Raw genomic sequence first — 26,413 nt, 5'->3', positions numbered from 1 at the left:
TCTATAGATTATGTTATTTTAATGGACCTACTACAATTTTAAAACAAAAAGCCCTTATATGTAAATACAGCTTTTAACCTCGTCTATACGAGCAGCACGTAAAGCTCACGTCAACCCAAGTCTTGAATACCTTGTAAAGACTTCACGGCTTCATTAATAACATTCTCATGTTAAAAAATATACAAAACAATGTTTGTAATTGTATTTGCAATTTGCTTAAGATAGAGGGTTTATACGGTTTATATAGATATACCTATAAAATGGGTTCTGCAACGCCTTCTAATAGCTGTTACATACGATTGTATTATTATTTTAATATTTATTTCAAACATTCTAAAAATAATAAGTTATTAATAGAAATAAGCTCTTGTTTTAATCGTCAGTTAAAAAAAAGTGCTAAAAGTGCTTCTTATAAACTTTAATTAGATATGAGTAGCATATATCGTTTACTTCATGTCTTTCAAATATTTTGCATAGTAAGTGGCCGGCAATCAAGTAAAAATATAAATGCAGTTATACTTTGTTTAGTTAAGTGCCTTAACTAATTTTGTTTTAAGTTAAACTTTGTGTTTGCAATTAAAAGTGTGTGCCTGCTTGCCCACCTGCCATGTGAAACGACAGCCACAGCAACAACTTCCTGGTGCACAAAGCACCTGAGATGAGGAAGAAGTAAGCGAAAGCATGCTAATTGGAAATTCTTGGGCGAAAAAATAAGTTTTCTTAACTTTCGTGAGCGTGCAAGTTTTCCTAAGTTTGATATGCAATGCTCTCTATCAAAAGTTTCACCAATTGCATTTCTTAACGAATTATATGCATTAACAAATATGAGTCGAATTGAAATTCAATGGCTTTGTTTTTAATTAGTCAAACATCTTAACTAATTAGCATCGGTCGCAGTACTGAGTACGCAACAGAAAATGCAATATGTGAGCAATAATTTTAATACTTGCTCTTATGTATATGCGTTTTATAACTTAAATAAGGCAAAACACTTTGTAAACATATTAATCAAAAATATCTTTAAAAGCACACATTGTAAAAATCTTGCCGGAAATGTAAACAAATAAAAAGGCAAAATAAATAATACAACACACATTTTTAATAATTGCGCAAATCTCTTAATGTATACATATTTTTCGATTCATTGTGCTGCGTTGAAAATGTAAAGAATGTATGTAAAAATAATTGCGCACAATTGCCCCAAACTCAGGACTGACAGCCACATGGGCCACATGGGGCATGTGGCAAGTAGCAGCATGTGTGGAGTCTGTGGAACTGTGTGTGTGTGTGTGTGTGTGTGTGCGAGTGACAGCTGCCTGAACTTGAGCCAATGTAGCGTGGGAATATTTCAATTGCAGCCTAAATGCAAATGCCCGACAAGCAGAATTTTGCCTGACTGAATGCCTGTCTGGCGGCATGGACTGCCCGACTAGCTGTGAGTGAAGGCAGCCACGCCTGGTGGGCGTAATTGAAATGTTGCTACCTATCGCTGAAGCCGAAGCTTAAGGAGCGGCGTCGAGTTTAATGCACATTTTATTTAAAGGATGTGTGGTTGCCTGCGACCGGAAGTGCGCCATTAATTTGTACAATATTTACATATTTTTGTTTCAGTCTTTACGCTTTTATAAATTTGTTTGCTTGCAACAACTACAATAACAAGCGGTTGGTGCTTATGATGCGCTCATGTTTGAATAATGAGTTGTGTTTTGGGTTTGTTGCTCTTGTTGCTAAAAATTTGCGCTCGGAAAATTATGCAGGCTGCAACATTTCAACTTAAATATATTCCATGCATTTCAAATTTCATACACACGCATGCCACCATTTATAAGTGTTTGTGAGTATGGCAAACAAAATGGCATCGCGCATACGCCGCGTTGTACTAGCCTGAAAAAGAGTGCATGTCCAGTGCGTTGTTTTGTATTTTATTTATTCTTTATTGTGATTGCAACAGCAGCGACAATTGTAAAAGCAAATACAGTTGTTGTGTACACACACACACATACACAGATACATTTATATATAAGTATATATACTCGTACAAACACACAGACAGAGACAAAATCGAATACAAATAAATTTGTTTACTGCTTGGGGCAACAAATTGAAAGGTAAAACTCGTGTAAAAAATTCGTTGAATGGGCAAAACTGAGTGGAAAATGTGAGTAACATGAAATGCAAACAGCAGAAACGCAACTTTACAGGCACGTGAGCATAAAAACATCTCGATTTTCAAGCTATTCCAGCATCAGCTCTGATGCTGCACACCTAAGTCGGGATCTGCCTGAAAATATTGGAAGAATTATACTTCATTCTACTTCAACTCATTGAGAAATATCACTTAAAAATAAGGTATTATACGCGTAACAGAGTTTGCAACTGCGTCGATATTCTCTTATTTCACCACCTTGTGAGTTCTAGATGAGATCGTCGCCTTGATAACTTCGTCTAATGGAATATAGTTCTGGTAAATAGTTAAGATTTACACATGCAAAGTTGAACAACTTTCCAAAGAATAGAAGTACTTCAACTTTTTTTTAATTTTTGAAGTGTACTCGTACTATAAGCTGTCTACAGAAGCAGAGAAGCTGCAACGGAACGATAAACCAAAGATGAAATCAAAACTAACATTGTTTTCTATATACGCTTAATTTTGTAATAGAAACGCCGAGCTGAAAGAATCTCTAAAGAACTTTTGGGCATGCAGCAATGAGTGGCATGGGGCATAATGGAGGCGGCGTTGTTACAAATGAGACTCAGTTGGTACGTGCCCAAGCGGGCCATTTGTGGTGATGCTGTGGTTTCTATTCAGCTTTTGTTGCGGCTCTGACTGCAACGGATGTGAAAATATCGCGGCCATGCGGGCAATACAGACAACTACAGCAGCACCAAAAAAAAAAAAGCAACAACAACGGCATTTGTTGATTCCTGTGCGCTCGGGTTTAATGCATAAACAGGATGTGAGCAGCTGCCCGGCTTGTTCTCTTTGCCTTCTCGGCGTCCTGCAATGCCACAGGGCTGCTCGAATTAAGGTGCACATTTTTGATTGTCCATTGTTGCCAAAGGGCATGGCAACGTATGCTTAATTAAACTTTAATCTCTCAGGGCAGAATAAAAATCGAGTCCTGCCATGTGAAAAAATATAAATGCGACCATTAAAGTTGACACCATTGCCATCATCATCAGCACCCATCGTTATAATAATGCACAGGCAGTCAGGATTGTGCATTATAGAACATTGCTTGCCTCACGGCAACATTGCTCGACATACAGTTGGGTGTAAATGTGTACGTGTGTGTGTGTGGATGTTGTTGGTGTTCACTTGCTTCCTGCTGTAATTTTCCATGCATTTTGTAACGCTTGCTCAAAAGTTGCCAACGTTAAGGTTGACAAGCAAGCGCCTGAAGCTTGAAAATGGCAACTGCCGCCAAAATACAGAAACGATTGGAGTATCCACCCAAACATACAGCCACACACACGCAGACATTGGCAAGTCCTGGGCGTGTCCTTGCGTTAAAAGCTCAACATAATGATATGATACTTATATCTAAGGTTATGATATATTTATACATATGTGCAATTTTTTCAAGCCATGTAGTTCATGTCGCGAAAACGGAGCATGTTTCGAAATTAGTTCAACTGCAAGATGAAAGGTATGTCAGTTTTAGTGTGTGTGTGTGTATATATATTTATATGGGTGAGTGTATCGCTCTCATGCATTCATTATCTACGTAAAAAGCTCGCACCATGATTGTCTGCGTCAAAAAACAAAAAATGTCAGCACGCACGTTGTCATCTTGTAGCTTATGGCAGGCTGTTGTTCTGTGTCCTCTTTGGTGTCTCATGCATATTGAAAATGTTTTTGTTCTTTTTCTTTTCGTAAATACCCTTGCATACTGAAACTTTGCAGAGATAGTTTGCAACAAAAGTCAGTTTGTTTGAACTTTTTAATATGCATATAAAGGCAGAAAAATTTTTCAATTTAAGAACACTTTTTGTTCACTTGGGAGACAAAATCAGAGTAAAAACTATTTATACCCAGGCGCTGTGAACATTGAAAAGGTAATTGTTAATGTTTCCGAGTTGATTTCTCGAATTTTTTAACTGACGTTCAGAGTTTTACCGGCTTGTATGTTCATTTTTTCTTGTCTCCTTGGAATGTTTTGTATAAAATAGTATTACAAAAGTGGGTCCCAAAGCAGATAGTTGCTGCCATGTGGCATTAGACTAGAAAATTGACATTTTTTGAGAAAGGAAAGTAAATGAATAAAATATCTTTTGCTATAAAGCTTAGTAATATTATTATTTGCTGATGTCGTTAAAAGAAACGAGTAGAATATGCTTTTTTCCCGCTACAACCAATCAACTAAAATACACTTTTTTGTACCTATGATTACACTAGAAGCTCCATATAATATATAGGGTCGAGTTCGATGAGATTCGTCTTGTTTTGTTATATGTACCGATAGCATTGGGTCTGCCACGCCCTCTCTTCATATTTCGACTTTTTAGTACATCATTCGGGGGCAGTGTATAAAAAAAGCTAATCATAAGCAACTCCTAGTGCTGAATAGGTAGCTCGGCTATTCTGATTAGATAAAGTCAAACTGCTTCACAACTCTTTTATTATTTATCAAAGAAACAAATATAAATCAAAATAACTTAATTGCAAATGTTATTATACGCAATTGTAACCAATGCATGGACTTCGTCGTCTTTATTAAACTAAATTGGGCTCGAAGTGAAATTCCTAATTAAATTTCTAATTTCACTGCCCAAGCAAAAGAAAAAATTTCGCATGCAAAGGAGATTAAGCCAACTAGAGCGTCAACGGCTCAGTTAAGAAGAGGCGTAGTCAAAATTTGTGACTCTTGAGTATCTTTCAGTGGAGCGGGTAGATTTGTATCAATTGGAGCAATTTTAATAAGAGTGTTAAGGACATATACTGTTCGAGAGCCGGGACTGCTATTATTCTTCGTTATTTTCTTTTAACAAACAACGCCATAACGCATTTCCCTTCCACCGCCCACGCTCACGCACTGAAAACTTTAGCACATCCTTTTGGCTCTCGCTGCCACTGTTGTTATATTCTTGTTTGCTTTTCAATAACTCTGTGTGTGGGTGGGTGTGTATTTGTGTGTGTGTGTGTGCGTTGCCTTATGTAAATGTCATCATGTGAAAGCCTTACACATGCACATACGTAGAAACGTGTTATGGATGTATGTTTTGTATATGTGGGTTATGTTGCTGCTGTTGTTGTCGTGTTCTGTCTGTTTGTTCAGTTACATTTAATCAAATTAATAAATACCCACACTCCCAGGATGATGTTCATGTCCTGTCAGCTGCCAGCCTTTCGACAGCTTCTTCTTTACATTTTTATTGATGAATGTGTGTGAAGGAACGTAGTGCCGTCCTTACTGTGTGTGCATGTGCCTCTTTCTCTGCATAATAAACTCAACTTTGGGGTCTTTCCCCAAATTAGGAGATGGGCTCTTTAAAGTTACTCACACTTTGACTAAATGCAAGCCTTACAAGTGTACATTACAAGTATTTTACTCAGAAATGTACATTCCCCTTTAATTAAATTGAATAAGAAGGCTGTGGGACTAACTGCCCGGCAATGACTTGGCTAGAAGCTGTCGTTGCTTGATAAAAGAGCATTGCTAAACACTTTTGTTCGAAGGACTCTGCACGAAATTGAATTAATTCTAAGGCAACGCAAAAAGACGCAGCAGAGCATGACCAACAGACATGCTTCTATCATTTTCTATCCTGTTGTTTCATTCATTTCGACCAACGTTGAAACCTAAATGCAACCGCACATTTCGTCCATGTTGTTCTTGTGGATGATGTCCTTGCTAGCTTCTCGTTCGCTGTCTGACAAACTAAGCTCGTGGTTTAATTAATGTTGGGACTGATTGCAGACATATATATGTATATACATATACATACTATATATACTATACATACATATATGCATGAACACAAACAAACAAACACATACATGCTTGTATGTACGTATTTATATGGGGAGCCATGTTGCAGCCACAAAATGGCGTACGTTTAGGGCATTGATTTAACTGTTACGGCGATGACGCTGACACGTGCCTCGGTAAAATGGAAAAAAGTGCCACATCACATCCATTGCAAATGGGCGGGGCCGGCTGCTTGCAAGTGTCACAAGTGTTTGGTGTATGTGTGAGTGTGTATGTGTGCTGTTCGGCCAGCTTATTGCCGCTTAATTGAAGCGCTTTCAGCGCACGTAGCGCATCCGACGCTTCAATTGATTTGCTGTGAGTTGCCTCGGAAATTGAAGCCACAAAGTGCGCACCGTGCACTTCAAAGTTCAACTTGACATTAAGTGAATGTATGTGTGTGCAAGGGCGTGCAACTTTACACTCACACACACACATATGAGATACGTAAATATATTCAGTTTGTTTTTCTTAATATACTGCAAATTGAAATGGTGGCTTTACGTACTTTACGGCAAATGAAGCTTAAAAGCGCGATTAGTTGAACTATTAAGTCACATGGAAGAAGAAGTTGAGATTTCGTATTGAGTTTGAAATGTTAGAATGTTAAAATGTTCTTTAATTGTATGCATATCTTCCCTTTATAACATACACAGTTATTAGGATTAATCAAACTAAATATATGTGAACTTAAATAAAGAATAACTGCAATGCTCTGCGCTTGTTGGCAAACACGTCTGCTCTCTTCAACGACTCAAACGTTACTCCGCTCTCATACCTGACACACCTAAAATATGAAAGTCCCGATATGCATTATCGAAATACATATCTGTTTGCTTAAAATTGCTAAAATTTCAAAAATTCATCAGATAGATAAGATAGCTTTTGATTACTTTATGGTAATAATGGAGAAGAATCGTTTATTGAAAGTAACTTTTCCTATAGAAGGAATTGAAGCCGACCTACGTTTTGAAATCACAACTTAAATTATGAGCGTAATCGGTAATAAGTATGTATTTTAAGCAACTTTCGAACAAAGCTGAGGAAGAAAATATGACTTTCAAAATAGTATTTCTTGTAAAAATAAATTTGAAGAGTCAATAAATGAAACAAAGAGTTAGAAGCTTACAGATTTATAGGAACAAAAGAAAAAAGAAAAATTAAAAAATAATAACCCCCACTCCCTACTACTGTGCAAATCATTATTTATTCATCTTGATTTATTTATAACGAAGCAATGTAAGATTGCGCATCATCGTGGTGCAAATGAAGTTTGCTTTTCCACAAATATGGCCTTTTGAGAATAGCTTCACGCAAACGACACATAACATCTAAATAATATTCCTTGTTGATAAGTAGTTGGGCCTGACGGAAGGAATTCATAATGCAGCATTACTTTGATTTTCGAGCAACTTTGGTGCAGTCTTTGGTGTGGTTCTTTCGGTCTTGACTACACTTTGTCATGATATGCGCTCGATTGATCAGATATTTTGTGGTCATAAGCATAGATCCTAAAAATTGACGTATTTTTGAACAAATTAAGACAATTTCTCTTATAGTGGTGTAGAAATGCCAACAGCATCATCACATGTATTAACATGATTATAGCTTCGCTTAGTATAAATTAATATCACATTTTTTGTCTTTAATCTCGCTTTAAGTTTTTTTAGTCTTTTAATAACTATAAAAATGCAAAATAAGTATGTAAATACATTTCCACATTTTCCAATTGCAATAAACCAGTACATATTATTCGTTTATTAGTTTTCGACAAACAAAAGTCCATTGTTAACAGCAATTTTAGTCAAAATTGCTTAAATCTTTCATTAGATTTAGTCAGACTAGCACCAGGTACACTCCCTGGGGTCCACCAGTGTTAAATATGTATGCGAATCAATGCCCGACAGGCACAAATTATTCGATTATATGTTTTACAATTCTGTGCTTGCAGTAATCACGTATACTACTATAATGTGTAAATTGTGCTTTCAAATTGCTATAAATAAATCAGTTGGCCAGCTGCTACGCTTTGAAGTTGGAATTGTTTGCACTTAATTACTTTATTTGTAATCAAATTTTGTAATTTATACGCCCACTCCAGCTAAACGAGCAAATCAGCCAGCTAATTGCATTGTTAATAAATTAGACGGCCAGAATGACATTTCAATTAGTTGGCGCGCGATTTTTTCGTACATTTACGCCATGGCCGGAAACAAAGCAGCGTCCATTTTTAGAAGAGAAAAAATGCGCAATTCGGCAAGGAGCGCGTTTTTTCACTTTGCCTTGCCTCTGGCCATGTGGTGGCACAAAGAGTACAGTCGAAATTGGTAGAATAAGAAAAATAAGTAGAAAAAGATGAGAACAAACAACGTTGCTGGTTGGGGCCATGAACACAAATTGGAGTGGAAGTGGTGGCGCATTAATTTGTCAGGCGCTCGACGTGCAACAAACTGGACACGAAAAAAAAAAAGTCAATAGCATCTTGGCAGTAGAAGCCACAGCGCCAGTAACGACAGCAACGCCCATTGACCCACATAGATCGCTCATGCGCCACAGGCTATGGCAGATTACACTAATGAAGTATGTAATCAATGTCGAAGAACGACGAGCAGTTTACAGTTTATCGCACCCACATGCTAACCAAAACTAAGCGGCTGCAGCAGCTGATCAACAACAAGTGCCATAACTCATCGCCTAAGTGGCAAGTCGTGATGAATGACGCTAATGCCGCATTGTTCCGGCTGTTGCATCAGGCATCATCTATCAGGTGTGTCTATTGTGTTTGTTGGCTGTTAAGGAAAATCAACACCCGAATTCACGCTGCGATGCTACACAGAAATTCACGCTTATGGAGAAGGGAACAAACAATAATAATATGAAATATTCATATCTTACCTATTGTGTTAATTAACAGGACTGTTTCAATTCAATTTCGAATGTTTCGCTGAGAAAGCAATTCAAGCATTGTGTTACAATTTCATTTTGGAGCTCCACATGCACGTACTTGTATGTATTTGGTGAAAATGTTTCGATTTCCAAAAAATATCTGCAAAATAAAGAAAACATGTAATTTACAGCAAATTACTTAAAAGCCTTGCTGAACGAAGCAAGAAAAAAGTGTGAAAAAAGTGAGTAACAATTAAGGCTTATTTTATCATCTATAGGTAAGCACTACCATACAAATATATATTATTTTGATTAGATTAGCAAGCGAGCTTATAGGTATTAAGGATATACCTATTAGGTGGAAATATTCGGCAGCGACGGCTAAAAAGCTAGTTGAGGGCATAAAAACAGTTATGTCTTAATCTTCGTACCGTTCTTAGAAAACTATTAAACTACAAGTATATAGTAGTAGTAAAGTATTGAAATGCTTGATGTTTTTTTCACTATGGTAGTTTTTTGGGACTGAGCTGGTTTTTTTTAAAGATTTTAAAAATATCAATAAAATTTTATTTTGAGTGTTGTTAAAATAAAAATGATTAAGTCTTTGTAAAATAATGGAATTTTATCTTGTAATTTGTAGTAGTATGAATTGGTAGTAGTGCTGATTCGTAGACGTGGTTTTAGAAATGCTTTCAAAATGATTTTCATTGCTTATATTAACGTTAAGCTTAAACTTGAATGACAAGAGAGGTTGATGTTTGTATGTATCCCATGTATTCTTTTGATAGCATGTTAACTTGAAACAGACAGGGAGTCAAAAAGCCTTTCAGTCCTTTTTCGAAAACGTAAATTGAATCAGCCGAGGCAATGGATGTATCCTGGGTAAGCGATGCGGAACTTTTTGCGAACAACAAAATGTAGTCAGTGAACCAAACAGACAGTGAACAAACCAATCGAATTAACTCGATTGAAGTTTTTGGCATTGATTAGATTACTAGCATGCATGTACTTGTATACGTATAGATGGAAGGCAGACTAAGCTTTGGAATATGTTATTGAACCTCACTGTTGGCAAAAGTGTAGAGAAGTTATTATTATTTTTAAAACTCCAAATGGATGGCTCAAAGCAGCTGTGCTCCTTAGCAGCCCCGTAAGAAATGGTGGCTTTACCTTTTCTTCGATGAATTTGTTTTGGTTTTATGCCGGGAAAAATCTCCAAAGAACAGTGATTTCCCCACGTGGAGGTATAATTTTCCCAAACCACTTTTCAATAATGTATTTAATGGAGACTTGTATTTTCTATGCTTTTTTTAATAATTCTATTTTATCTAAGAAAAAGCGAAAAGTTACATTACGAATATTTGATTATTTCTTCAATTAATTAAAGCCAGAGCCCAAAGGGTATTCTATTTTTATTATTAAGGCGACGTCATTACTTTCAACTGAACACCAGACAGAGCTACTGTTGAGGCAACTTGGCGGGAAACCTACATAGTTTAACCTTGAACGGACAGAAGAGAATAAATAAAAAAGCTACATAAATTAGTGAGCAAAGCTATAAACATGCAAATATAGGGAAATGCTCGACCGACCGCCCGCACAAATGATGTCAGCGACGTCGTCAAAAGTCAGTCACTTGGCAAATTATCTGTTGCATGCCGCAACAGTAACAAAATTAACAATAACAACACAAATACTATATATGCACAACATATATTATATACACATCATGGCGTTGAATATTTATTCTATTTCATTAATCGTTGCATATATTTTGCCGCCAATTTATGTGGCCAACGCACGTGCTGTGTGTCTGTGCCTGTTTCTTCTGGCTTTTCATATGAAAGCGCAGCATGGAAAATTGCATTTTAAATTGTGTCAGTGATGGCGACGCTGTCATAAGCCGACGTCGCCATGAGGGCATGGTCATGGTGGCAAGTCCATGCCTATATATATGTATTTCACACGACAGCGAGCAATTTTCGCTTACAAGATGGAAGCGCTAGCTGTACAATGGACGAATGTTGAATTACGGGTCGATAAAACTGAGCTTCTGTCATTCAGCCGATATTCTGTAATTGTCAGTCAGAATCGGTCATAAGCCTTCCGTTTCAGAACCTGCTTCCGAAGGAGTAGGCAGGCAACATTCTAGGCACTCAGAATGCAATGATGATAACAGAGGTCATTACGGCATAATGTGCCATCGCTAATGACGCACAATGAGGATATGGGATGCAAATGGCTTTGCTCTCTCTCAAGTTGTCCAAGAGGGTTGATAGGATATCAGAACTAGCTTATCTGTTTCACGGTTGAAGCTTGCGGATCTTACCAAGCCTGTGTAGCTCAGCTTAGTTTTAGTTTATCCAAAACCAAGCACTGCAGTTAATTTAAAGGATTCGCCTGCGTTCATTCGAACGTCATAGCACTTGTTATGTCACCATCATTTTAATGTCGTATGTTACTTTGTTGTTGTTATTATTGAGTCTTCACTTTATTTTTTGAGTTCTATATGAAGTCTTAAAAGACTTGTTGATATAGATTTTGCGTAATACTCGTAGATGATTAATGCTTTTATTATATAGTCGTATACACGTATTCTTGAAACTATAAATGTCAAGTTGATTTGATTTGGGTTTGGTGGAATACTATATGTACCGTATTTGGGAACGCATTTTTTGTACTCGTTATTGCGTCAGCCTTCATAATTTATAAAATGACCAGCTATTTCTCTATTGTTTGTATATTCTAGGGCTTCATGACAAACAAAGCAAAAAAGTTGCCACATTTCAAACGAATGTCGCGGCAGCCAGCAAATGACCGCCATGGGACGCGGCAACTCAGACCAACGACGCCACACACTGGTGGCATCAATGGATTACCCCTGCACATTGCTGGTTGGCGTTGTGGACACCGATGAGTTGTTATACGGTTAAGCAGTTCACGACTTTTAAATCCCAATTCCAGTCTTTGGGTTTTAGTGGAACCTTTCATTCATTATACGTATCAACCATTTCGATTATAATCTCTTTAAAAGGAATTCTCATTATTTAAGAAACTTAGCTTAGGGGTATGGAAAAATATTTGTTGCATATAAATCGAAGCAAGAGCGGTACCTATGGAAAGAGAGAAGTTCATCAATTCTCAGACTAAGTTTCTCTGCAACTATAGAATTGTTCTTTTTTTGTGATGCTAATCGAGCTGAGTGATTGACACAATGTTTGCTCATGGCTTTGGCTAATTAATGTGAGTGTGTACATGAAATTAAAATGCAGTTTAGGCAGCACCCTGTCCAACGAGTCTTTCAGTATTCCACATGTGCGGTTCCGCGGCGCCCAATCTACACATAAACAGAGACAGACGCACACAAAAACACAAATATGCTCAAGAGCTTAAGCCAAGAGAGCAGCCGGCTTAGCCAAGCCAACTTGCCACTTTGCATAATACGAATGAAGTTGCTGCCGTGCTCTGAATGTGGGTTAAATGCTTTTTGCGGCTTGTGACCGCAGCGACAGAAAGCCAGGCCGGCAGGCAGACAGGCAGGCATTTGGCTTCACAAGCCACATGCACATGCATGTCCTCCCTCCTCTCTTTACAGCTTGCTTTATTTTTGCCTCTGCTTGCATTTCTTTTTTATATGTCAAATGCAAATTTTCAATTTGCTTGCCGCAAAAGTTTTTCATCTATGTAATTTAATTGAAACATTCAACAAATGACTGAATGACTGCGGCTGTGCAAAAACCTCATTTTTCCTCCGCAAAATGCTTGTTTGAAAATATATAAATAAAGTCAATTAGTCTACAATTAAGTGCATTTGACTGTTTTTTTATTGCAGTGGCAACGTAAAATGCAATTGCAATTATTCGACCGAATTAATTTGTGGATTGTATAGAGCGAGTGTTTCTCTCTACACGAGTATCTAGAGAATAGTGCAGCGCATTGTCTTTTTGCTTACAATAAAAAAATATATTGAGAGTGGGAGTGTGTTAAATGACTCAGGTTAACTGAAATTTAAAGGCAATACTGAGCAATATTGCGACTGATAATTTGTGAATAGATAAACTAGATATTTAAATGATTATTTATTTGGCGAAATGGAGTTCCAAGGACTGGAATGACGGAATGGAAGTTAAACCAACTTATGGTGAGAGACGCAGAAAAGTTTTTCGACTGCCTAACTCTATGCGTAGCCTTTGCCAAAAACATCAAAAGTAGATTAAAACTAACAAGAAAGTGATGCAAAATTTAGCTGTGCAGTGTCTTGGAGCAGCGCCCTTATATGAACTCCAAAGCATGGAAATTGAAAAAAACTCCATTACCATTTTTCTTTTAATTAGCCTGCAATCAATTTATCGCAGACTCGATTATTGTTTGCAGAATAGTGTCGAATTGTCTGCTGCAGACAATCAATCTACTGAAAATATGAGCTAACATTTAATTACTTTATCAACATATTTATTTCCTGCAAACCTTATAGATAATTGTGTTATTTTCTGCATCTTAAGCCCTTTTTTTATTCACTTAGAAAAGTCGTGATAATTTGATGCCAATTGGTTTTGTGTTAAGTTGATTAAAAATGAATGCAAGATCACTCCTGCCAGTAGCTAGCTGTCCAACAATCCCTTAAGTCCCTTGAGTCCCCCATAAAAATTTCAAGCAGACACAATAACCATTGTTGTAGATATTAAACAACAGAATTGTACATATTTATTGCGATTGTAAAATATACAACTATAAGCATATAAGCAATGTGATTTTGCTATGTCGCGGTTAAAACATTTTGCAGCCAATGAACTCATTGAGTGAGCCTTATCAGCCCAACAATACTTACAAAGTAACAATGCCTATTCCATTTATTATCGGCGACAATGCTGTACATGTGCTTTTTCATTGAGTGCAGACCTATTTTTAAAATATCTGTCATATGTTAGCTCGAAATTAAAGGTAGTTGTTCATCGCATTTTTGCCAAAAGTTTGCTCAACCTTTTCAGCTCGTTTCATGGCCAAACGGCATTTCGGTCAGTTTAAGGCAATTTTCAGACATCACTTGAAACTCATTCATGCGATTGCAGTCATTCAATGTGGGCGATAACAGTAATGAAAATGATTAGACTAAAACAAGTTTGCGATGGCTTTCAAATGGCAAATGAAATTTCTGAAGCGCATGCTGTGTGTACGTATCTGTGTGTGTGTGTGTTCAGCTGCGTGGTCGTTGCGACTTGCAAATGAACTTGTTTTATATGAAATATTGTAAATAATTACAAGTAAATTTCCGCTTGCCACAGCCGCAACTGTTGACTTAACTATGTCAACTAGATAAGATTTGCGTTCAAATGGACAACAGCAAGCAAGAGAGAATTAATTGTCTGACTGACTTACACGGACTGCAGTTGGCTCTTGCCAGCCGGCAATGTGCCTATTCAATTATTTACCCGCACACAATTGGTGGCTCAGGCCTCAAATAGTTGGCCAAAAGATACGCACACACTTTAACACGTGCCCCACCCGGCGTATGCGTAATGTGAACGACTCTTTTTATTCCCCTCCTCCAGATATACGAGTACATATAGTAAATGCGTTGGCAAACAGTATTAACGCATGCAGCGCTCCACACAGACAAGATGGACAGGAGGACAGACTGACGGATGGAGAGCCAGACAGACAGACTGACAGACAGCTGCATGTTGCACTACACACTACACACCACAAAGCACAACACAATCAACGAACTGTCAAATTTAATGGCGGCGTTGGCGCTGTAATTTCCATTTTGGTTTTCTGACCAAAAGGGGCCAACGACTGTGGTTGGTTCGTTGAATTTAATTGCACTGTTGTCTTTATAACATCTGCGCAGGTTAACACCAAAATATTGTGATAATTTTTTACATAATTACTGAATATTGCAAAATGTTAAATTAAAATAGACATTGTCGCTGTTGCAGATATGAATTATTGATTAGTTGTTGATCGGAGAACGGAAGTATATGATAGGATGAGAGCATATAATGAGTAAGAAGACATAATTATATTTAATAGATTGAGGCAATTGTTCTAAAATAGATATATACATTCGAGTAAGCTTTGTTTTAAAGGCTTATCAAGGCTTAGGTTTACCTTATAAATGATTTCGTGTGGCCGTGTTGAGTGGATAATGGCGGCTAACATGCTTATATATAGAATTTTATCTATTTGCTTTTTGGGTAGACAAACATCAAAAACTTTATGGGGTGTCTAAGAACGACATCAACTTGTAGGGGGAATTGTATCCTATAAAAAAAAACAGAGATAGATAGCTAACAAATTTGTTACCCAATTCCAAAAAGTACTTTTGGATTTGCGTAAATATCAAGCACTTATATGTTCGCTATTCAAGTACAAGAAATTCTTGGAAATTTTGATGATCTCCCAATAGTAATGTGTAATAAACATTCAATACAAATACTATAATATATCCATATCAAAGTAGAAAATTGTTTAACTTGTTTTAAATTTATTGACCATGTTCCGGTTTTCAAGTTTGTGTGCCTTTATTGAATATGTATTGGCACATTTTCCGTTTTTCATGAATTATGTAAGTTTTGTGAAACCATTTTGTTTCGTTCCTCATAATAAAGGCTGTTTAGAGGTGGATCTAAAAATGTTTGTCCACGATTTCCTTTCCTTTTTTTTTTTATTATTCATCCATCCAGCGGTGCTTACTCATCTTTGCTGTCTAATGGCTTCACTCAATTGTCACGTTCATAATGCACCGGCCATCGATGCCACTGCCCATCCATATTCATCCGATGCATAACTAAATAGGCTGTCTAATATGCCGCTTATCCAAACTGATGGTTTGCGAGTTTGTGTGCCAATTGCTGTGCTTGCCACAAGCAATTAAGCAAAGTGTCGCGCACACGCTCGCCAATAACAGCAACAAAGATATATTATACTCGTATGTATGCACCATTCGTAGCAGAAACACAGCTGGGCATACGCCTCGGTTAATACGGGTATGTATGTATGTATATAAGTAGTATACACATATCTATAGAGCCGGCAAAAAGTTGTTGGGTGCTGTTGGAGAGGGGAGCGGATGGGTGTCTTTTGGTGCACAGAGCAATTCATTCATATAATATTGGACTCGTAAAGCTTGTTTACGCTTCATTTAGCTTTTTTACTATGGCTCGTTCGTTGGGTTGGTTTGTTCGATGTCGCTTTTTGGCATTAGCGATGACGTAGCTGCGATTTTTTTTTTGGTCTGGAGCTTGGCGCACGCCTCTACACTAATTAACTGTTAGGCTGCACCAACAAGCACAAATCTCACATTTTAACATTTATTTATTGCCATAATTGTGCGGTTGTAATTATTGCGCTGTTTTTATAGTATTTCTTTTTATTTATATCAAAACAGATTATAGACATTTGCTCCATATGGGGCCATAGCAAAATAAAAAAAAAATGTGTGCAGCTAATGATTTGCCTTACATTTTCCAAAGATGATGAGTAACCATATACATACTCGTAAATAAATAACAATTTGAATTGTGTGTTTATTTTACAATTAGCATAGTGCGAAATGTGCTAAGCGTTTGCCACTGTTTCTATTGGGGAAACCGCTCGAAGTGGAAACGCACACAAAAATTAAATGTGCAAATATATTTTAGCTGAAGTTTTCAACTTTTTAAAGCAGGCCAGAGTCTGGCTAAAAAGGGGAAGGATTGCACTAAGTTGCGTTTAACAAAAAAACCAAAAGCCGCTTAGTAGCGTGTAAAATTTCATTGGCTTTTCAACGCCGGCCAGGCCGCAGGACGTTCAATGGTGGTGGAGTGGATGGCAGACCTACACAGTTGGTGAACAATTAAAACAGTTGGCCAACTGCTGTATGTATAAACTGAAAGGCTACAACTTCATCGCAGCAATAAAACAAAGCAATTAAAATGGCAGCCGCATAATGGCGTATGTGGGTCAGTTGAGTCCGAAGTGCCAAATGCTAAGCGAGCTAACGAGTATGTAAAAGTTTCCACTTGTCCGCCTGCTGTAGTCCAATGAAAAGCCATTACAATGCCAATCGGTAAACGGCAACATGCCGTTGACAGCAACCCCGAAATGAGGCCCCATGCTCCATACTCCACACTTCTCACTCCTCCTGCTCTCCGGCACGACTTCCCTAACTAGACAGCTAATACAATAAGTGCCACTAAACATTGGAGAGAGGCAGGAAGTGCAAGAGCCTTTGCTGATGTTGCATATACACTAAACAAAACAAATTAGCTGCTAGATCTTAAATGAATACAGTTTTTTATAAATTAATTTCTTCACTAAGCTTTATTTAACTCATAACACAAAGTTATAAGACAAAAAAAAAAATTAAAAAATTAAAAATTAAATCCGAGAGTAAAACAAAATATTGGAAAATATACAAGAACTATCATTCCATCTCTCAAAAAGATAAAAAACACGTATAACTAAAAATTCAATATGGAAGAAATAAAATGCAGCTCATTTGATTTACAAATTTAAAATCATTAATTCTGAGTAGAATGAGTATTGCAGATTTTATACACGATGTTGTTATATTAGAAATCGACTAATTTGACAAAAATATATTTAGTTGCATGTATTTTTTCGACATCTCCGTGTCCGGAAAATTTCTCTAAGGTCATTGGTGTCCGACCACGGGAGAATTTCCATTTTACATGTGATTTGAAATCTCTTTCAAATTTATATACAAATAGTAGAGTTATAATATAAATAGTTATACACGATGTTGTTATATTAGAAATCGACTAATTTGACAAAAATATATTTAGTTGCATGTATTTTTTCGACATCTCCGTGTCCGGAAAATTTCTCTAAGGTCATTGGTGTCCGACCACGGGAGAATTTCCATTTTACATGTGATTTGAAATCTCTTTCAAATTTATATACAAATAGTAGAGTTATAATATAAATAGTTATGGTTGACTGATAAATAGTTTTGTTAGGCAAAAATGTTTTGAACTATCGTTTCTTGCAGTGTAAGTAAGGCAACACTCGCAACACTTGGCACACAATGAAATTGTGCGGAAATGCTTTAGGGGGTTGACAGGATGCAATGCACTACATGGCAAGAAAGAAATGAAAAGCCATGTGTGTGCGATTGCGTATGTGTGTGTGTGGGTGTGTGTGTGTGTGCGTGGGGGTGCAACGTTTGCGCAATTGTCAGTGCTAATAACTTGAGTACTTGGCAGAATAGTTAAGTTTTTAATAATGCGCGTGCTTACCGTCAGGGGTTTTCACAATGAGTCAGCGAAAATAGTAAAATTGTTGCTGCTCGGCTTTCATTGCAGCTAACATTAAATAAAAAAGAGTAAATAAATAAATAAACAAGCAAAGTCTATTGTCAACATGGCAAGGCAAAATGTATGTGCTCTCTCGCTATTTCTCTTCCATTCCTTTTCTATTTTTGTTATCAAGCTAAATGTTATATAAACTGCAGCTGTAAATTAAACAACGCCTCTCTGTCACTTGGCGTTCATTAATCAAATACCCAGGCGAACGGGCGGCGGGCTATAGAAATCGAGAGCAACATAATAAAACTGAACTATGTGCAGCACCGCACTCAGACCTCAGATACTCCCACAAATGAAAAGCTAAGAGATACTATACATACATGGCAGCCACCCACATAAAGACTTTCCATTGCGTAAATGTCTCGGATGGCATTTAAAGAGGCCGATGCTCATTGGAGTGCGGCAAACGGTGGCATCGATGATAAATGTCTGACTGGCCGTGCCTGGACAACTTTTATATATGTGCGACCAGATATTGCAATGTGAAATTAATGAATGTTGATCTAATGGGCAGGGCTGGGCTGGGCTGCGCTGAGCTGCGCTAGGCAGGACAAGTAGCAAGTTTACACGATTTGTTTGAGAGTTGTTTAAGTGAAGTAATGCCGCTGCTAGATGGTACACTTGAGAAAACTCAAGAGCTGTTCCACATTTAAAGAAGGGTAGGCACTTGGGAATGAAAATAAAAATATACTAAAGCCATTTTGACAGATATGTAGTTATAAAAATTTCGAATCTATAAAGTAAATACAAGTATATTGCTAAAATAGTTGATCGATATTAGATTTTTGCAATCGCTTTATATAAGATTCGATTCCGTTTCGTAATCTCTTAGATATTTGGATTCTCGGCTTGTCATGTGAATCACAACTTTAGGGGGTGCTTCAAGCTATCTTTTACATGTGATCACCATTGGATACCTCATATTAAAGGCTTAAGTTCTGCTATCTCTTTAGTTTGGGAACTAACAAATAAGTCTTCATGTTGTTTGAATCGACGACAAAGCTTGATTCAAAGAATTGAAAGTCGATTGTTCTCTTTAGATGTAAGTTGACCCCACATGAGCTTAGTCTAAATGGATGAGAAGTACTGCCACCTCACTGACTCGGTTTACAACAAACATAACTTTAAATATTATTTTACTTGCAGGTGTATTTCTTGTATAAATGTCTGCCTCTTTTTAGTCATTTTACTGCAGCTGCCAGATAAGTGCCTACATATTTTTAGCTCCTGCCACTTGCATATCCCTGACCTTTGCTTTCCCTCCCACCTTCGCAAGTTAATTACTCTTCCGTCCCACAACAGTCCCCCCAGTCATGGCGCTCTCAAAGAGCTCGTGAATTGTGCCCACATCGTCGGAAGCCTTAGTGGCACCAAAAATTTAGGTCACCACTAAATGAAAAAGTGAGTGTAATGTAAATTACGATGCGCAATTTAAAAGAACCTTCAAGGTCCTTCACATTGCGAAAATGCCGCACATTTTCCAAAAATGGCTTTGACGTTTATGTATCTCGAAAATGAAGAGTGCTACACGAGATGCGTTGAACACTTTATAGGCCGTTAGTTGGAAAGTCATTTGTTTGCCCATCTCTCAGTGCCGTTTTTTAATTTTGCTGCTGACAACAACAACAACAGCAGAAGCAAACAAATAAGTAAGATGCAAGTGTTGCAGATGCCTTTGAGAGGCGCATACTCGTACATATGTACATGTGTATATATGACTGCGGTGATGAAATGTTCAGTAAACACGCAGCCACAGACAATATATATATATATATATATACGTACATGCATAAGTACTGTATACTTGCGAGTATGTTTGTAGAAAGCCTAGCAGTACAATTAACACTTGGAAGTCTTAGCAAAAAGCGACAAGAAGAGGAAGAAGATCAACAACAGCAACAACTGCGACCCAAGAGCCGCAAGTCGACCGACCGCAGATTATATCATAACACAGTCGTTCGTCGCTATAATGCCTCCTCATGCGTCGGCCATTGACCATGACGGCGACGATGACGATGACGACGAACAGCGCCAAAGTGAAATGTAAATAAAGTACAAAAAGCAACAGACACACACACAGACAAATGCGAAAAACAACAACAACAGCCACATACATATGCTGAAGACACGATGCCTTAAATATGCTTTTTATATATATAGCACGAGAGCACTTCCCATGCACAGGAAGGCAAAAAGTCAACAATCTCATAATCAGTGAAATTACAAGCACTGCACTCCCCTCCCGCACCTCCTACTCCCGCCATCCGTAGCACTCGCTATATGAACGCAACTAAGTAGACTTGTGGTCAGGGCGTGGTCTTCTGCCAAGACATCATCATTCTATTCGTACAATAAATCGGGGGGCGTGCATTTAACATATGACATTGAATGAAGTGCAAACATCAGAAACATTGCTATGGAAATCATTTTTGTGGGACGCTAGGAAGCAGCTGGCAAGCCCTTGCAACCAATTTCCACGCCAATAAAGCGCATCAGCTGCCTCACTTTTTTCGGTTTCGGTTTTGTTTCTTTTTTGGGCCACAGGCCAGAGGGTAAATGTGTGTGGGTGTGTGACGCAATGTGGGCGTCGTCAACGTCACCGGCATCGGCACCATCACCATCAGCGACAACGTGCAACAAAAGACAGGAAACTGTTTGGTCGGCCAAACGACACCAGAGCCATGACAGTAGCCAACGACAATTGTTGACCCATTTTTCCGTAGACTAATTGTAGGGTACACACACACACTCACACACACATACTGCACTGAATTAATTATTACGCCGTGTGCTGTATGAGTGACAAGTGCCTTGCTTCGTATGATTGTGTGTATGTCTGTCTGTGTGTCTGTCTGTGTGTGTGTGTGATTGGGGCGCGTCCAGCAGCATCGCTAAAAATAACAAACAAAATTGAAACGCTGCACGGGCACATTGAACTCGAACGGGCCAACAACTGCAATTGCCGGTGACAATCTTTTGAACTCCTTATACTCTTTGCCCACGAAAGAGTTGAACCGACTTTTTCCCTTTCCTTTGAATGGGACACAAATTTCATGAAAAAAGAGAGGAAATTTCAACATTTTATGCAGCATGCTTTTCGGTTTTGTCAATCAGATTTATATTTAGTTTATGCTATGGAGAGAGAGAGAGTAAATAGAATAATTTTACAGATTAAGGAGAGGCGGTATCATAGATACAGGAAAGCTAGCGATAGAACTTTGTTTGGATATTTATGAATAATGTATAGCCACGATGATGTTTACAATAAGTTTATTAAGAATATAGACTATTTTATAACAAATAGGGTTTATTTTCCTTGGTTATGTCGTTTTATGTTATTCATTTGTGTACTCTAAGAAAGAATACGAAATTAAATGAATATCAGTGATTGGGCATTGGGAACATATTATAGTATTAAACATAAGTAGTATTAAATGTATTCAAATATCACTCCAAATTAACTTTCTTTTCAATTTATTATTATTATATTCATTAAAATGATTCCCTAATAAGTGGAGCTACCAACTTTTCAAATATTAGATTCCAGAATAGAGTTAAACGTTATCTTTTAAATCATAATCCGATACTTAATATATGAGTAAAAGAGCATTTGGTAGTCGACCGAGCCTACAATTCAGAGCCCTTGCCTCTTATTTTTTGTTTTTGTCATGTTTTGGGGATTTTGCTTGCAGACAACTGAAAATAGTCGTACAAGTATAAGTCTCAAATGGGCATTCATGTTGCCCCATTTGCGGTCGTTTGCCGTTTGGCTTGTAAGGCATCAAAATCGAAATGAATTCGTAAATCTTTTCCATGCACGATGCCACTCCACGGCAACATCTGTATGTGCTCTGCCATATCGCCTCATCGACTAGCTGGCTGCAAGTCTGGAAGTGTTCCAAAACGATTGCCGTTTTGTGTTTGTCTTAGAAAAAAATTTAATGCGGTCACTGGCTTTTTGACACGCCGCAAACTATTTTCGAATTCATATTCATAGTGCTCGCTTATTTGCCGCTGCGTTTTGGCCAATGCTGCTGTTGTTGCTACGTTTGAAGTGGGCCCGGCTGTGTAGCATCCTTCAACATTTAGCCGCACGTTTCTCTGTTGTTATGTAAATTTTGTGGCACTTTTTATTACCATCGCTATGATGCTGCTGTCGATGGCAAGAGAGATGATGACGATGATGCTGATGGGCAAATTATTATTGTTTTTCTAGTGTCGAGTGGGGCAGCCACTTTCCATGGCTCGGAGCGATCTGCAGCGTCTGGCCAAAAACCAATAATAAAACGTCAAGCCGCACTTTGACAACTTGCAGCAGACATGGCAGGAAACCCAAAAACAAGACACCAGGAACGGAAGAGATGAAAAAATTGAGCATAAGTAATGCAACGTCTCGTTCTAACTTGGCCACCAAGCTGTGGCATGATTCTGGCATCTTAGAGCAAAGGTTGCAAGGATATTGCCGACCAAAAAGTTTGTCTAGTGGGTGATTTGCAGCAGCTCAAGAAAAAAGTCTCCCTTTTTACTTCAATTTTTTATAAGAGTTTCTTTTCCATGCTTTTTCCTTGCTTTTGGTCATATTTCTTCGTTCCAACCAACTCTGTCTGCTATTTATGTAAGCTTGCACATCTGTTTGTCGAGTTGAGCAGCTTAAAGCTATCGGACCAGCGTATCGGTCATAAAACTTCGCATTAAAGGCGTGCGAATACTGCGGCTCAAGTGTTTTCCCGCTCCCATCATCCCTCTATTAACGCTTGCCATTGCCCAAGTGTCAAGTGATAAGCGCCGAGAGTATTGTGGGTTTCTCGAGAGTGCTCGTTAAATTGTACGAACGAGTATATACGAACACACTTAGTCAACTCTAGGGGCGTTTTGGATTGGTTTGGCGGATCTGTCTAGGTCAATGCAAAAATCAAACGTGCCACAATATTTGCTACCTGCCAGTGTCCACTTTGTTTTGTGTTTAGCTATGTTGAAACAGTGAGCCCTTATGCTCATTAGCAGGTACAGAATACAACAAACCCTTAAACCTTTAGGGACTGATCAGACCATCAAATACATGAGTTTCAATGTTTGAAGCAGTTTCATTTTAGTTTTTTGTTGAGCAAAACTTAGTCTTAAGTTTGATTGAAACCAACACGCTTGTACCAAACTCATAAAACAAAACTACTGAACTTCTCTACATACGAAATACGAATGCCAAAGCCTGTTGTGGTAGGTCTGGATACTCCATTCTTAAAATGTGTACACATCGACAAAGCTGGTGAGGAATTTCAATAAAATAATAAAACAATAAAACTTTATAAATTCAAATCAAACTCATCATCAACCTATAACTGGTGAACGGAATATTTTTTAACTTTATATAAGAAAATACCATTTGTGGAGTAAACTTTCTTCAAGTCTTAATTAAGTTTTCAATTTACATATATTAAAAACATGTATAAACATTGTGAACCAGTTTTTTTTTTTTTGAAATTAGCTTTAAAACCCAAAAATAATTTCAAAGCCTTGTTTAACTTGGATCTGTAAATATGTTGCAGTTGGGGTTGCTCCGATGCGGTGACTCAAATTCAATGAGATAATGCAGTGTTGGCCGAGTTCTTGACTAATTTTTTACAAATTTCTAGCTGTCTAAACGATTCTTTGCACATACTTACATACATACATACATACTTGTAGACCTCTCACTAGTCACCCGTGCAGACTTAGACGCAGTACGAATTAAGTCGTAGTACAAACGAGCCACTCGTTTTAAGTGCCTTTCAGGACATACGCACAGCAGGTTGTCGTTTGCACTCTGACCATGACCAAAAGGATACACACACTCACTTATATCATGCTGTTTACACTGTGCGACAAGGTTGCGCACAATTTTGAAGCACTCAAACCTACATTTCGGTTTATGGCATGTTAAGCGCCCCATTTTTATGAGCGTTTCGCACTCATCTCAGACAACTGACTGCCTAAATGACTGTCAGCCGTGTAGGCAAATTTTCGTTTGCGTGCGTTTGTGGTATTAGCCCTAGGGCTCAACCACCCTAGCATTTAGCATAGACATCGCTAATAATATTATAAATATTTCTCGCTTTGCTTTTCATTTCATGTTTTCTGATGTGGCAGCAGTTTTTTTTCGAGTATTTTTTGCTACTTTGCCACAACGTAAATGTGTCTCAATTCAATTAATTCAAAGCATTAGGCGTCGCCCAGGAGCCCAGTATGGCAATTTTGTGGTCCTGCTATGCTATAAATTTGTAATGTAGCGGTTTATGCGTAAAACAGTGTGGGTAATGAAATTTTAATTGCCTGAGGTTTCCATAAATTGGCCAAGATTTTCAAATATGCGACTAGGTTTTTAGTGAAGTTTTCAACAGACTATTAATTATGAATTGTGGTCGTGCCTGTAGAGTAAAATTTCACGAAAATGAAACAAAATAACACATATATTTATATGTATGTATTCAAAAATATTTGCAATGAGCTTTTGACGAGAGTGCAACGAACCGTGAGCAAAAATTTCTGGAAAAATTACGGCGAAACAAATGATGATGAAAAAACAAGGCGGTGCTCTATGTGTCGAGGGCATGAAAAAATGGAAATTTGTGAAAAGGCAGCGTCGTCGCGTCGTCAGCTGTACGGTCGACGTTGCTCTTGAGCTTGAAAGGCCGGGCCGGGCTGGGCGACCGACAGACCACCAGACAGGACTCACTCGCCTCTCGTCTGTCCGACAATTACTTCAATTGCAAGAACGTCGAAAATGTAGCAAACAAAACCATCATAGCACAGAAAAAAAATGCGGGCGAAATTTATGGCAGCGAAATTGAAACTTCAACTCAGACATTGCCAAGAGTACCAACGAAATGTATTTAAGTTTATACTAGTTCTTGAAACTAGTTTCATTTGTCAGTTCATTTTTCTGAACACCACTTGTTCGGCGTGGCAGTTGCACCAAGCTGTAGCTTCAGTTAGAAAGCATTTTATGGATTAGTCACTTTGTAGGTAATTTCTTGTACTTCCACTTTATTTATTCCATGCTTAACTTCTATACACAACTAAAGGTTTAATAAAGTTTAAGTGTAGTTTAATCATGAAACGATGAATGTTTATGCTTTTTGTCCTTTTAGATGTTGATTCCATGCTAAATTTATATTTGGAACTATAGGATCGATAATGTTTTATGGTTTAATCATAAAATTATAAATGCGAATTCATTTCATGCTCTAAGATGAATGAACTCTGTTGATTCCGTGCAACATTTCTATAAAGAACTATAGGTTAATGACGTTTCCTGGTATGTGATATGTTTTAAGCTTTCGTTCATTTGCCTTGTGTTGACTACACAAAATTGGTTGAAAAACTTGATAGCAAGTTCAGATGTACTAGTTCTTCTGTGTGGCAAGGTTTTATTTGTTGCGGCATGTTTGTCTGGGACTGGTTGGCTGGCTATTCGTATGGTCGTTGGATGACTGTTGTTTGTATGGGTCTGCCTGATTCATTGCAAATTCTAGTTAAAATCATAGTTATGACGGTGCTGGCAGCGCAAAGTGTTGTTGATATCTACAATTGTTGTTGCAGACGTCGCCAAGTGCCGCTAAAAGTCTGCCGACTACTGCTGATGCTGCTGACTGTTGCTGTTGGCGCTTTACGTCGACAGATTAACTCATTCATACATTCATGGGCACTGCTCCAACTCTCACTCTGATTCTCGCTCTGGCGCATTGTTGGCGCAGTTTGCTCGCTGCCTTTTATTAAGAATACATACATACACACTTATATGTATATTTTCATTTTTTACGCCATTCTAGCCGTCAAAGTTGCCGTTTTGTAATGCAAAACCAAGCGGCGCAGAAAAACCACAGCAAAAAAAAAAATGTATTTGTGTATATAAAAATGAGAACTTTGTGTGGCTATGAACGTAAAATATTTAAGGTATGTGTATGAGCACACATACATATATACTCAGTCTGGCCTACACACACACACACAAAACACCCATCAGGTTGTAAGTACATACATATGACGCCTTTGTAGTTTGTGCGTCGGCTCGTTTAAGTTTTGAATAGCTGTCTCACTATCGCATACTCTCCAAGAAAACTATACGTACTGAAGATCTTAATATGTACATACATATTTATAAATATTTTATTAAAAATTCAAAAACCGGTATAAATCCTAATAATAAAACTTATTCACACGTTTCGAAGTATTTTTTCAATTTGTTTACAATTTACAGTTTGATGGATT

At 37.7% G+C, this 26,413-nt stretch overlaps 1 protein-coding gene across 2 annotated transcripts in view; it reads right to left on the bottom strand.

Annotated features, from left to right (window-relative positions):
* LOC115621969 (ankyrin repeat domain-containing protein 50) overlaps positions 1-26,413 on the bottom strand; it is a 40,094-nt gene that overhangs the window by 12,391 nt on the left and 1,290 nt on the right. For both annotated transcript variants that reach the window (XM_030515816.1, XM_030515819.1), the window contains exon 2: positions 8,868-9,018. The gene's annotated coding sequence lies outside the window, so the exon portion shown is untranslated. The remainder of the gene's footprint in view (positions 1-8,867; positions 9,019-26,413) is intronic.

This window comes from Scaptodrosophila lebanonensis, unplaced genomic scaffold, assembly GCF_003285725.1.
Source record: "Scaptodrosophila lebanonensis strain 11010-0011.00,11010-0021.00 unplaced genomic scaffold, SlebRS2 tig00000024-arrow-pilon, whole genome shotgun sequence".
NCBI classification, from domain to species: domain Eukaryota; kingdom Metazoa; phylum Arthropoda; class Insecta; order Diptera; family Drosophilidae; genus Scaptodrosophila; species Scaptodrosophila lebanonensis.
The sequence above is the reverse complement of the archived record's forward strand: the minus strand, read 5'-3'. Positions and strand labels throughout refer to the sequence as shown.